Below are 13,757 nucleotides of genomic sequence, written 5' to 3'. Positions count from 1 at the left end.
CCGCCTTCCTTTTTACGGGGGGAGAAAGGGAGATTTATAATTACAGCCTTGGGGGGTGGGGCGGGGTAGGGGAGAAAAAGTTTCGGGCAGCACGTCGATGCCTGTTTTTTCTCATGGTCAACGCTGTGCCACAAACAGCTTTGGTGCCACTCGGAGCCCTCCCCTCGTCCCCTCCCTTTCCCTCTGCAGGCTCGCTCTGGCAGGCGGAGGCGCAGTTAAATTCCAGCACCTTCTTCGCATAACCCCAAACTACTACGCGCTATTACTACGGCTGCCCTCCCTTTCGCTTTGCCTCCTCCGCTTCCCAGCCTCCGAGAGGAGCCCGGCAGCGGCCCTGGAAGACCGCCGGGAAGGGATAACGGGCGCCCAACTCTATCAGGTCTCCGGGCTTTCTGCGTCCTGCGCAGTTTCTCTGTTCCACGCACAAACACGGCCAGAGAGCCGGCGCCTTCCAGACACACACGGATCCACGCATACAGTAGAGCTGTCTCGATCCACATTCTTGCACACCGCCCCCTCCTCCCCTCCGAGCTTCGGGAGTCGCTGAGCGGGGCGAGTGACAGGCGCGTCCCGCCAACCCGCGCCCAGGCGGGCAGGGAAGAGCGGCGCACGGGGCCAACTGCGGCGCGCCTTCCGGCGCCCGTGGAGGCGGTGAGGGTGGGACGCGGGGCGGAGCCGGAGTTTAGGAAGAGGAGGGGATGGCTGTCATCAATGAAGTCATATTCATAATCTAGTCCTCTCTCCCTCTGTTTCTGTACTCTGGGTGACTCACAGAGGGAAGAGATTCAGCCAGCACACTCCTCGCGAACAAGGTAAATATAACTTACAACTCCTTTCTCCTCTTTCCCCTCCCTCCGGCCTCCGGGCTGCAGCCGCGGCACAAACCCCTTCAGCACCGCGCCGCCTTCGCCGGAGATTATTCATTATTATCCTAATTATTATTTATTGTGCACGCACGGAGACCAAAACAAACAGGCGGGCCAATCGCTACAACAAAAAAAAGCCCTCCTCCTCCTTGCGGGCCTCAGGTGGAATGCTCTAACAGCAGCTCCCGCGAGGCGGTGGGAGAAACCGGAAAGTTTCAGCCGAACCTTGCTGTTCTAATAATAACAGTAATAACGACTACTTCAAGGAGGCAAGGGGAGGAACATCCCAACAAACCACAGCCTTGACCCTAGGTAGGCAGTCAACGATGCGCTACCAACTCCAGGTTGCAACACACACACACTCGGCAAGGTTGCAATCCCCCCATTCCCATAAAAGCTAGGGTGGTGGGGGGTTGGCAGGAGGACCGGGAAGGAGGATGGAAACGCGACAGTTCTTCCAGAGCAGTCTTCCCCGGAAGAGTTGGAAGGCGAGCGGGAGAGGAGGGCGAGGAGCCCGGGCTGGCGGCGGGGCGCCAACGAACGCGGCTGCCACCCGCTTCCCTGGGACTTGTTTAAAGGGCTCCGGCTGCGGAGACGCAAGCGGATCGCGGCGGGAGAAGCCGAAGCTGGCGCGCCGAAGCGGCGGCAGCCAACGCCGCGGGGCCGGTGCGTGCGGCGTCGGAGGTGTCACCTCCACTTGGCGCGTTCCCTCGGGCGGGGATGGGGGCGCTGACCGGTAGGCAGGCCTTTAGGCAAAGGGGCTGCCGACGGGGGTGGGGCTGCTGCGCTCGGGGTACTGCGGACGTCCCTGCCCCTGGTACCTGGCGGCCGCGCGGGCTCGGGTGTTGAAGTTCGGGGTGTCCGGCCCGGGCCGCACTGCTGGGAGGGAGGGAGGAGGTCCCGAAGAAGGAGGTCGGAGGTGCCTGCCGGGCTCAGTTACCCTGCCCTCCCCCTTGCCGGGTTTGTTTTCTTTTGCTTTGCGTCTTCCCCTAGCTCGAGCTGCGGAAACCGCGGGCGTGGGTCGCCCGCGATCATCCGGGTGCTAGGGGAACCACCGTGGCTGCGGGCCGGGGAGGCCATGATCTGGATAATCCTCTCTGCCTGACTGTCACAAACAGGACCCGCGCGCACCCGGGCAGCGGCCGTGGCGTTCGCCGGAGAAGGGGAAGGGCGGGGGGGTGGTGGAATGGGGAGGCTGGCGAGGGCGGGAGGCGGGGTGACCGGGAGGGAGCCTCCCCCCAACGATGACACGCACCCGTTCCTTCTCACTCCTTGCTTTCGAGTTTGCTTTATTCCCATCCCAACCTGGTTTACTCCTTTCTCTGCTTCCCCCCTCCATCTAGCCGTCTTCCCTTCCCCCGTTTGTTTTGCAAAACACGGCCATGCCATCTGCAAAGGTGTCGCGATGCACTTCCCCAAATAACCAGTCCGGCGCGCCAGCCCCTAGTCGCCCTCCGTTTGCGGGCGCACACCGAGGCCTCGCAGCCTGGGCGCAGTTGCACCGCGCGGGGCGGGGCGCAGCGGTGCGGGCTCCGGGGGGACACCCGCTCCCGGGTCCCGGCGCTCGGCCGGTTTCCGGTACACGCGGGGAAATCGCCTCCCGCCAGTGTCTGCGCGCTCGCCCCCGCCTCCGCCGCCTGGATTGCATTATTATTTTTATCCGGGTTGCAGTTTGCAGCGGATCCTGGTGAGCAAGGGGCTGGCCGGACTGCTGGGGGGTGGAGGTGGGGGGGGGCGGAGGGAAGTTGGACGTGGATCAGGCAGAAAAAAAAAAGTTTGGCTGGGAGGCTAAGTAGGGAGGGAGGGTGGGAGGGGGCGGCGAGCTCCCGCAGCTAGCGTCTCGGCGCTCTCGGGGCCGGCGCGAGTGTGGCTGCGCGGGAGTGTGAGTGCGTGAGTGCGCGCCGGGGCTGGTGCGTCGCGAGGAGCGGCGCGGGCAGCCGGTCCTGCCCGCGCCCTGCCCGGGAGCCGGGGTAGGACAAGGAGAGATTTGGTGGCGGGGGGTGGGGTGGGGTGGGGTGGGGGGATGGCGTGTGCGTGTGGCTGGCTGTGAGTGTGAGTGTGCGCGCGCGAGCGGCAGAGAATCAGGAAGTCACAGCAGCGAAGCGCACACAGACATGTTTGATCGCCGTGACATGACGCGCGCGAGGGAGGAAGCGGCAGCGGCGGCCGGGGCCGGGCCGCGGACTCTGGCGCCGGCCTAGGGCTCGGGCGGGGAAGACCCGCTCCGGGCCGCCGGCCGCGCTGCCACTGCAGGCTCGGCGAGCCCCGCGCCTCTTTTTGTTCCGTGGCCCCCAGGTAAGGATTCTGCGCCGCCGCCGCCCGCCCTGTGCAGAGCTTTCCAGCTCTTTCCCTGCCGGCCCCCTCCGGTCTCCCGGCTCGCCGTGCCTGCAAAGTCAGGCAGGCGGGGGAAGCCGGCTCCCGACCCTCCGATCGATCGCGTGGAAAACTTTCCAGCGGGAGGCACCGCGAGGGGAAGAAGAAGGCCTTGCTGGCTGCTGTCCCTTGTCAGTTTTTCTCCGGGTCTGGGGAGTGGAGTCGCTGCGCCTTGGGGGCCATTGCACATGCAAACTTCGGGCCTAAACGTGCCTCCAACTCTCGCAGTATTTACTCCAACAATAAAATAAATATTCAGAGTCGTCCACTTGGTCTTGCCAGGCGTTTGGATTTTTTAAGAGCAGGAGACAGGCTGGGGAGTCGAGGGAAGTGGGGCTGTTGTGCCGAATCCATTCCTTCTTTAATGTCTGCAGCGGGTGTTATGTAACTTTAGTAGCACATGGGTGCAAAGCCCATACTGGGCTTCCCCCCTCCTTTGTTTATATAACTTTTTGGAGAGTTTTGCAAGTTGTCCCTTTTCTTTCTCTCTTTCTTTCTTTTCTCCTCCTTAACCTGACGGAGGTTGGTGCTTTTGAAAAAGCAAAGCGATCCGGGTCGGTATTTTATGGAGAGGTGTCATCCTTATCTCCTGGTTATTAGGTAGGCTGTGTTCCTAACTATGTGTGATGTTAGAGCATAAGGAAGACATTAAGGATACACGTTTGTCTACCGCACTGAGTGGTTATTTTTAACGTCTATGCGTTACCAACAGCAGAGTTCAAATTTAAACTTCCATTTCAAAGGACTTTTTAATTTACACCTGGCTGTTGGAAGAGAATGCTTGTAGGAACAGAAAGATTGTTGCTTGAGTACTGAGTGGAAGAAAATTCCTGTCTAACCATGTAAGTAAGACTCAGAAACCTTAGAGCTGTACTGAAATAAAAGCCATGCCCAGTGTTATATGTGCGTGTAGACTTATATATGCACATTCAAATGTTTCAGTGATATTTTCCACCAGTTTTTTGGGGGACCACTACCCCAGGCTTGTTTACCTACACTAGACTTGCTAGGCTTCTAGCCTACTTCTAGCTCACTGGTGAAGTGTTAAGAGGTGTGGCAGGTTTGAATCCAAGTTGGTGCATTGTTATGCAAATAGAGCACACTTTCTCTTTTAGGAATCTAATTGCCCTTTTATTCTCCTGGACTTTTTTTTTTAAGCTCCCTGACAACTGGAATGTTTGCTGCTGGAAAGAGGGGATTTATAGATGCCTATTAGGTACAAAAGATATCTATGGATGTGACCTGAAATAAAAAACCAAACCTGTAGACAGCTTCCCCTCTACCTTGTTGGGGGCATTAAAGAGAGAAGCCATATTGTTGAATAACACTGTAAAATAAATCAGGAGTTTGGGGTATCAGAACCCTTGAAGAATTGGCAGAGGTGAGGGGGTGCTTCCTTACATGCAGCTTTTGTCTCCTGAGTGACATCAGTTACATCCCAGCTCGGGGACTGGCTGCACTGTGGGGTTTCACAGAAAATATTCACCGCCAGAGTGTGTTCAAAGCAGCCTTAGATCTTTTCTTTTGTTCGTTTTTTTAAAGTGGTTTTTGAGCATTTCTCGTCAAGTTTCTTAAAAAGTGCTTTGACCAACACCTGAGGCTTGGAATTGACCAAAAAAAAAAAGTTCCTCTGCACTTGTCATATTGTTAATGTTTGGATTCTGTTTAAAATATTTCTGAACTATAACCAGAAAGTACCACTCTGGTGAAGAAATAATTATTGAAACCTTTTTTCTTTGATTAAGTTTAAGATAAGTTATTTTACAGGCGAACATGAAAGCACATACCATGCTTTTCTAGGAGATCATCGTGATACCCCTTATATTCCGGTAATATTTTGACATTTCAATTTAAGGGCTTATTATGTATTGGAACAAGACCATAAAAGAGAAGACTTTCTATATTGTAAAAGTGGTGCCATCCTCTAGTGTTTTCACGTTGGCTTTTTTTTCCCTTAAGCAGTCTTCCTTTGTAAACAAGGCCTTTGTCAAACTCTCCTAGGTCAGCAGCTTTTCGATACTCCGGAGAAATAATAAATCACTATTTATGACATCTTGACATGGTGCCATGAGAACAACTGAACTGTCACAAATATAATGCTAAGGAGTGTTTCTCAGCACTAGCATATTGAGGCTGGGTTGATCAGACCTGATTTAGCCACCAGAAGTTTTGATTCACACTGTTTCTGGTCAAGATGATTTTAAGGGAAGTCATGGACAATTTGTTGCTGACCATGAGTGGCCTTAGAAAACTCTACGTAAATGAGTCACATTTTTCTTCTGCAGTATTTCTGGTGAACAGATGAGAAAATTTCCCTGATGTGAAAAGCCGTTTTGGGGAGCTGCTTCTGATTTTTTTTTTTGGTCACTTTTTTCTATAAAAGAATGATCATCTCAATTGCTCCTTTTTCTTACATGTGTCCTGTGGTTTGTTTTTGAACAATAGAGAATGCTGAATTTTCTGTCCTCTTTGGAAGCATTTGTTTATGGAACTTTAATCTCTAGCCAGTTAATAAAGTCATGGATCATTCTATAAGTAGTTGGGAATAAAAAATACAGGTGGTGGTAGGTTATTTGGTAGAGTATTTAGGAAGCCCTGGGGTGTTTATTTTTTCTACATAGAAAGTCATGACTATATTTTCCAGGGAATATAGGACTCTAAAACTTAGTTCTGCCAGAGTCATTATGAAACATAACATATTTATTTGCCTAAGGTATTTATCACCAAGTTAAATGGGATCCTGCAACCTGGGTTTGGAAAACTTTACAACTTTATTACTGTTTATTATTACTTTTTTCCCTCATATTAATATAGCACTTTTTGGGGAAGTGTTTTAGATATATTAGAGAATTTAAAGATACAGTCAAAGATACTTGAATAATTATACTTTAGCAAAACATATAACAGCTGATGAAATTCAGGAGCTAAATAGTTGAATCTTTTGAATGTTGGATATAAACATTATTTAATTTTAATTATGAGAAAATAAGTAAGTAATTCACTCATTTAGAATGATGCTTTAGATATGAAATACAGGATTTTTGACTGAAATATTTACATAAGTGGTGCCTTCTGGACTTCATGATACATTATTATGTAACTGAAGCAGACTATGAATTGTAATGTTTTATTAGATATAAGACTTTCAGAACATTCAGTTACCATCAGGGAATATGCCTGTATACTTTTATACTTTTGAAAAGATGACAGTATTCTATGTAATTTTAGGTGGTGTATAAGCATCAGTCTTGGTTTTGTTTTTTTTTTTAATTTTTGAATTTTATTTTATTTATATTTTTATACAGCAGGTTCTTATTAGTCATCCATTTTATACACATCAGTGTATACATGTCAATCCCAATCTCCCAATTCATCCCACCACCACTACCCCCTGCCGCTTTCCCCCCTTGGTGTCCATACGTTTGTTCTCTACATCTGTGTCTCAATTTCTGCCCTGCAAACCGGTTCATCTGTACCATTTTTCTAGGTTCAACGTATATTAAGCATGTCTTCTGCCAATATATCATCTACCTCTCTGCAAGCACTAATATTTTAGAAACTTTTTAGAAACTGACCTAAGTGAAATATGGGCTGACCCTTTTGTAAATTGATGAATGGAATTCATAGAAGTTGAAATAAATTTGAAGTTTAAAACCCATTAAATATAACTCCTCCCCCCTCTTTTTTTGGTTTGTTTGTTTAAACTGAATTCAGAATTGTGGAATTAAAGTTACTTAAAAACAGCAAAAAATCTTTGACCAAAAAGCATTGGGGGGGCTTCCCTGGTGGCGCAGTGGTTGAGAGTCCGCCCGCCGATTCAGGGGACACGGGTTCGTGCCCCGGTCCGGGAGGATCCCACATGCCGCAGAGCGGCTGGGCCCGTGAGCATGGCCACTGAGCCTGCGCGTCCGGAGCCTGTGCTCCGCAATGGGAGAGGCCACAGCAGTGAGAGGCCCGGGTGCGGCAAAAAACAAAGCAAAACAAAACAAAACAAGAAAGCATTGGGATATGTTATCTTACAGGTTAACAGAAGTCCAAGGGAAGTTCCCTATCAGTTTTTGTTAGGATTGTGTTTTCTTGTTTAGAATGACTGTATTTCTTTACCTACTTGAGGTTGTATTGTCAAGTTTTTACCGTGCTACTGGAAGTTAAGTCATAGAACTTGGAAATTGAATGTCCGTGAGGAAAGCTGGGCATGTAATAGCTTTGCAAATATTTGCAACTCTTTTGCCATTTGCTGTTGTGCTGGATTCTTACATGCACTAAAATGCTATTAAGCAAAGTCTATAAATCCGTAAAAAAATGAATGATCTGCAATCGAGAATTTATGTCTTATAAAGAACATGCCTGAACATATATGAATAGCAAATTGTAAATTGCACAGACCACTTGATACAGGGAGAGATCAGGATGAGCTCTCTTGAGTGCATAGGGTAGATAAAGTTTTTGAGATGGAGGATGATTGTGGCCAGAGGAGGGCAGGGGTGGGGTGGTGGGTACTGATCATATGAGATCAGGAGAAAGTTCTGAGATCACAGGGCCCGAGCCTAAAGAAACTGTGAGAAGACCAATGTACCAATTTTGACCTGGTTGCCCAGGGCAAGAGGTTCCAGTTGGGAAGAATTTTCAAAAGATAAAAGTTGGAGAAGGTAGAAAGACTTGATTTCCAGGCTGAAGCATGAATGTTTTATCCAACGTGTGGTGGAGGTTTCTCTCAGAAGTTTGGAGCAAGGGAATTCATGAACAAAAAGTATGTTAGATCAATCTAGCAGATTGTGTGAGTTCAAGTCCAGGATGGGAATTGAAGCCTTTAGAAGGATCCTCGCGATAACACACATTTTTATATGATAGCTCACAAGGTGTTTTCAAATGTAATACTTTATTTGCTTCATATCAAAATTGAGGTAGCTGACTACTATTATGCCTGTTTTGTAAAAGAGAACTTGAAATTCAGAGGTCAAATAAACTACGTGGTGATTTATTTTTTAATGGCAGATTAACACTGTAAATGGCCATTATTCATTTTAATTGCAGTGAACTTGAAGGGTTCATGCTTGAATTTTTGTTGCTGCTGTGAAAGTCGGGGAAGGTGGGGCATCTCACTGGTCTGCTGAGGTTCATTCAGCATATAATGGTCAAGTTTTCCTGCTGAGTCAACGTGTGCCATCTCAGCCAGAAAAAGTTCTTACAGTATGTATTTCAGACTCTTACATGTTTAGTGTATAAATAAAATTATCTTAGACAGAGACGAAAGTGGCTATCATTGATTCTTATCAGCATCCGAAATGAGGTTGCCTTGCAAAGGGGCCTAACAGAACCTAGGAAGGATAGGTGTATGTGTAAATACACACGAATTACATTTCAGGGTGTCACGCTTTGCTACTAGTTTTTGTTGGTTTGTCTGTTTTGGTTTTGACCAATTACCTAGCAGTTTGGGTTCAACTGAATTTAAGAAGTCATAGTTGTCCGTGATTACCTTTGTAACTACCAGTGGACATGGATTTTGGGTTAGAGGAATGCTCTGCCAGAGTGCTTTTTTGTTGAGGAGCTTCTAGTACTTTGGGTTTTCTCGTAAACACCCTGCTTAAAAGAATTTTTCCTTTGTGGAAACATTGGCTGTCCTCACCAAAGAGGTCATGGAATTGCATCACAGGTAGACTCTTCTGAGAAGGCAGCTCATGGTATGTCCAGGGTGATAATGTCAAGAGCCAGGTTCCTGTTGAGGCAGTGCCTGGGGCTCACGGGGCTGTAATTGGCCCCTGAAGTTTGTTTTCTCTCTTGTCCTGCACTGATCTGCCTTGGAGCCCCTGCCAGGTCTGACTCTGGGCAGGGGTGGTCCCAAGGCTTTTTATTCCAAGTGAGGGCAGCAGCTCGCATCCTAATTCCTTTCCTTGACTCAACGATGCGGAGTTTGCAGAAGCCCAACAAACACAGCACACTTTTCATCCAACCACTTTTTAAAACAACCTCGACTTTGAATGGTAAACCGCCAGGAATGACAACGAGAAAGATGTTTTCCATGCTTTTCTCGAGTTTCAGGCCAGCCACGTAGAATGTTCACTCTAAGCACAGTGTGGTTTTTATCTGTGGCACAAATCATTTCGTGCACTGTTTAAAGTTGCACGTCTCAGACCAAGAAGCACGAGGGCTTTGGGTTTATTTCACCACCTATCCAGACAACCTTGGCCTCTAAAAAAGAAACTTCTGGTAGATTTATTTCTTTTATCTTCCTTGCTGTTCTTACCTACTCTCTACTCCCCCATCAAGAACAGCAGCACTTGTGTTCCAGTTCTAGAGATATTGCTACTTCTTGTGGGGGAATTCTCAATTCATTTATAGAGAAAGCTACAGAGAAAACCTTCAGGGTCAGGGGAGAGAGTCTGAATCAACAAACAGACATAAAAAGAACTCTTATCTTAACTATCTCCTGAGCCTTAATCATTCTCTGTAACAGCCAGAAAACTTTAAAACAACAGTTATTCTTAGGGATGTGAACTGGGCCTAACTTTTATTTCTCATATTCCACCTTCGACCTGTACCGCAAAGTCTTTCTGTAAATGCAACAGAGATGAAGGTCTGCTGGAGAGCCAAGATTACTCCACGCTTCCTTATTACGTTTCGTGAAGAGTTATTTAAGAGGTGTTGTCTAGTGCAGGTGGTTGTGCTTCGCCCCAAACTCTTTCTGTGACTAGAAAACAAAAGTTGCTAGGAAACATTTATTTATTGTCTATTTTTACTGCAAGGCCTAGCAGAAATGCCACCTTCTCCACGAAGCCTCCCTTAATTCCCTTTTCTTGCCTCCGCCCTCCAAGCTGTAAGTCTTCTCTCCTGCCCGTGACTACAGTGGACACTCTAGCTATACCCCTTCTGGTCTTGCAGGAACTTGCATGTTCTTTTTTTTTTTTTTTTTCCTCACTGCTATTTATGGATAAGTCCTGTTTCCCTGTCAGACTTGCAGAGCCCTGGGTAAGCCCTCTGGTCATTTTTGCACATCCTCCATGCCTTGTGCCCAGGGGAGAGCCAGGACAGTTGGGAATAGATGAGTAAAACAGGTCCTCTGGATCTTTGATTTAACATCACCGACCTCTTAAGCTCATAACATTGTCTCTGTCTCATATTCTCTCGAGGCATTTTCTTCACTTCTCTGTGCCTTCGTACATTAACATAGGATCACAGCCAAATCCCAACCCTCGCGACATCTCCCATTGTTTCCGTCTTTGCTTCCGCATCCTCCGCTTCGCACTCCTGTGCATCATTGCTCAGCCTGAGGGACAACTCTCCACACTGGCGGATGGCCTGGCTTGCCTGATGGTGCCGTGACTCGGTGACTCGGTATTGGGCCGGGAGTCAAGAGATAAAAAGCTCTACTCACAGATGTGACTTCGGGCAAGCTCTGTGGTCCCTTCCTGCCCTCCTCTTTTAAATGGGGACGTGACCAAATGTGTCCTCAAGTCAAGTCCCTGAAATGATTCTGAAGCACATGGGGTTGTGTTTAAGTCTTACTGCAAGTGTGGGGATCTTTCAGCTGATTGGAGAGAGACAGGACGGTAGACGTTCTGTCCTGGTTGTCATGGTTGGACTGGTGACCCTTAAAATTCCATGAAGTTGAACTCCTTTTAATATGCAGATGGGTGTGCTGGGGCTTTCTGCAAAGGGGAGAGGAAGGGAATTCGGGCTCCAGGAGGATGTCTACAGTGGTTGGAGTTGGGGGAAGCTCCAACGACTTTTATTTTTAAAAAGCGCACACTCCCCGGTTGTAAAGGCAGGGTCAGGACGAAAAAAGACAGGGTGTACTGCTGAAAAATTCTTGGCTAAGAACACAGCAGCCTGGCCCTCAGGGAGTGCTGGTGTGAGGTGGAGGGAAGCGTTGAGGGGAGGAGAGGGGCCTGGCAGTGCCGGGGTACGGGGAGGTCTGTGTGCCTAACCTCCTTACACACAGACACGTTTTCTTCCTTATATTGGCCATGTAATTATGGAACAGGCCGTTCTTTTTGGTGACAATGTAAAACTCCCCCGCCCCGCCTCATCCCCCAACACAAAATAAAAATAGATTTTGAGTGTTATCTTGCGGAGAGACCTGGCACTCCTGCCCTCTCAAGGTTACTGGAGCCATCGCCTCTCCCCCATCCACCCTCTGCCTGTCCCCACTGTCCCCACCCCATCTGCATCACTTACTTGGTGCCTGGAAGAAAAAAGAAGGGGGTTTGGATTCCTAGGGAGACTGGGAGGGTGAGTGAGGGGAAGCTGAGTTGGCCAATACTGGACTTTCACCCTTAATCACAGGGACTTAGTAATGACCTGCGGCCTCTGCTTGAGACTCGCACCTCTTTGTAATTTACACCCCCAAATTGCTTTGTGCTGTGGGAAAGTTTAATTGTGTCTTGGAGCTGCACTGTGAAGTTGCCACCAGAAATGAAGAGGAAGGAATAGGAGGCCAGGACTGTGGCCTCGTCTCTGAGAGGTTCTCCTCTTTGGTACGCTTGGGTGATGGTGCTGTGGCGTGAATCCTGGGACAGCCCAGGTCCTGCCCTGGAGGTTCACTGATGAGCGTGCCTACACATAAGGTTGGAGGAATGGGGAGATGCTGCAAGTCCTGGATAGGCAGATGCAGGGAGCCTTGAGATGCTTCAATTCCAAGCCCAGAGGGAGGTGAGAAACCCCAGAAAAAAAAAACACGCTTTGCCTGGGAACCCCCGGGGTTGGTGGCAGCCCTGAGATGGGCAGAACCCAAGGTCTCTGGGCTCCCAGTCAGAAGCCGGAGGGTCACATTCAAGTTGTGCGGTAGTCCAGATCCCTTAGCTGTGCGGGATGGGGCAAGTGTGCTCCTTTGTTAAACTGTGCTGTTTCTCTGAGCTGGCTTCTTGTTCGTTCATCTATGCTGTTTCACGGACACATTCATTAAATGCATGCTCCTAAAGGTTCTCTTCTTACGAAAAAGTTTCCTGTGTAACACGTTCCTATATTAACATTCCTCTTTATGCCCATATTCTTCCATTTCCTGTCTCATATGTTTTCCCCCTAAGAAGTTTTTAGTAGTTTCCTATAACAAAAAATGATGAGCGTTTCTGTGGGACTGCATACAATTAATTACAACATTCTACGAGACTCCCAGATGAAAGTCATTATATATGCACAGAAAGTCGTTGGTATTTTGGGATAATAGACATTAAAATATAAAACATGAAAAGTAGGACTGCCAGGCTGACTGAGCATTTGTATCTTCATTGTTCAAATTTGTGATATCTTGCCATCATAGCCATTGAAGCCAATTTCAAGGTAAATCATAACAGGAAGTAAGCAATTTCCTTTTATTCACTAAAAAATAAAGGGGTTTATTAGTTTGCTGATATACATGAAAGAACATTTTAACTTGTAGTACCCCTGAATTGACGTCAGCGTCCTAAATTTAAAATGCTGACTGAACATGGGTGGGTGTGTGTATATGTGAGGGGGTGGAATGCAAAAAAAAAAAAAAGAAAAAGAAAAAGGTTACTTCCGCCTGCTTTGTTAATCACAAAGAATAAATAATAACATTTGGCTCTCTAGTGAATTCAGGCTATAATTTACTGTCCAAGCTTCCCTGTTGTTTTAGAAATCACTTGAACTGTGTTCTCTTAGTCCCATCTTGTATCAGCAAAACCGTTTGAGTGATCCCTTGCTTATAATCATTCCACAGCAGCTTTTCATCCCTTCCTGTTTTAGCCCTAATTCATTTATCAGATTGGCCAAATTCTTGCCTCCACTTTTAAGATTGCTTTGTTTGAACATACCTCAAACCCTGATTGCTCTCAATTTTTTTAATAATTGACCCTATTAATATTTTGCCCTTGTAACTTTGTCTACACTTCATTCAGATCTTTTCTGAGCACTTACTCCATGCTGGTTGGAGGTGCTGGGGATACAGGAGTGAAGAAGAGCAAGACCTCGCCCTCATGGCGCTTATATTCTAGAGATTCCTCGAGAGGTGACGGTTAGTTAGCTAAGAATGGAAGTAATGTGGGTTTTTTGGTTTTTTTTCATTTAATTTTCCCTTGAACCTCTCATTTCACTATGGAAAGAGCCCTGCTGTGGGTGACTGGGCCCCTGTGGTCTGATTTCTTCCCTGCCACTAATCAGTGGGTAAGCAAGTCCACTTAGGATTCTGTGAGTTCAGCACCAGAAGAGGTTTTGTGTGTACAGGTGTGTGCCCCCAGATGACATAATATATCACCATGACTACCCTGGGATCATTCATCTCCATCAAAATTCAGAAAACAGCTTATTTACTGATTTTGGCTGATATCCCAAGATTCAGTCGTACCCACCCCATGAGGCCGTTCCCCAGTGGGGATGCCAAGAAGTCTTGGCACATGGGTGATGGAATACCGCTTTGCTGGAGAACCGGAATTTTCATACCACGCCTCTTGTGGGCCCTGATCCAGGAGTCATGGTTGGTGTCTCTTGTGAATCTTGGACCCCAGAATGGCCTGGGATGAATCCCTGCTCTCCGCTGTCCACGTGGTCTTCAATTAATTACCG

At 47.8% G+C, this 13,757-nt stretch overlaps 1 protein-coding gene across 8 annotated transcripts in view; it reads left to right on the top strand.

Annotated features, from left to right (window-relative positions):
- Positions 1-705: 705 nt before the first annotated feature.
- Positions 706-13,757, top strand: part of SMARCA2 (SWI/SNF related, matrix associated, actin dependent regulator of chromatin, subfamily a, member 2) — a 176,355-nt gene continuing 163,303 nt past the window's right edge. For 2 of the 8 annotated variants that reach the window (XM_067041601.1, XM_059071803.2), the window contains exon 1: positions 706-812. The gene's annotated coding sequence lies outside the window, so the exon portion shown is untranslated. Of the gene's footprint in view, positions 813-1,434; positions 1,533-2,458; positions 2,554-2,896; positions 3,162-13,334; positions 13,359-13,757 lie in introns of those variants that run through there. The other 6 variants (XM_059071806.2, XM_059071802.2, XM_067041602.1 and 3 more) reach the window with 5 other exon arrangements.

The sequence above is a fragment of the Kogia breviceps genome, chromosome 8 (assembly GCF_026419965.1).
Source record: "Kogia breviceps isolate mKogBre1 chromosome 8, mKogBre1 haplotype 1, whole genome shotgun sequence".
Lineage (NCBI taxonomy): Eukaryota > Metazoa > Chordata > Mammalia > Artiodactyla > Physeteridae > Kogia > Kogia breviceps.
The sequence above is the reverse complement of the archived record's forward strand: the minus strand, read 5'-3'. Positions and strand labels throughout refer to the sequence as shown.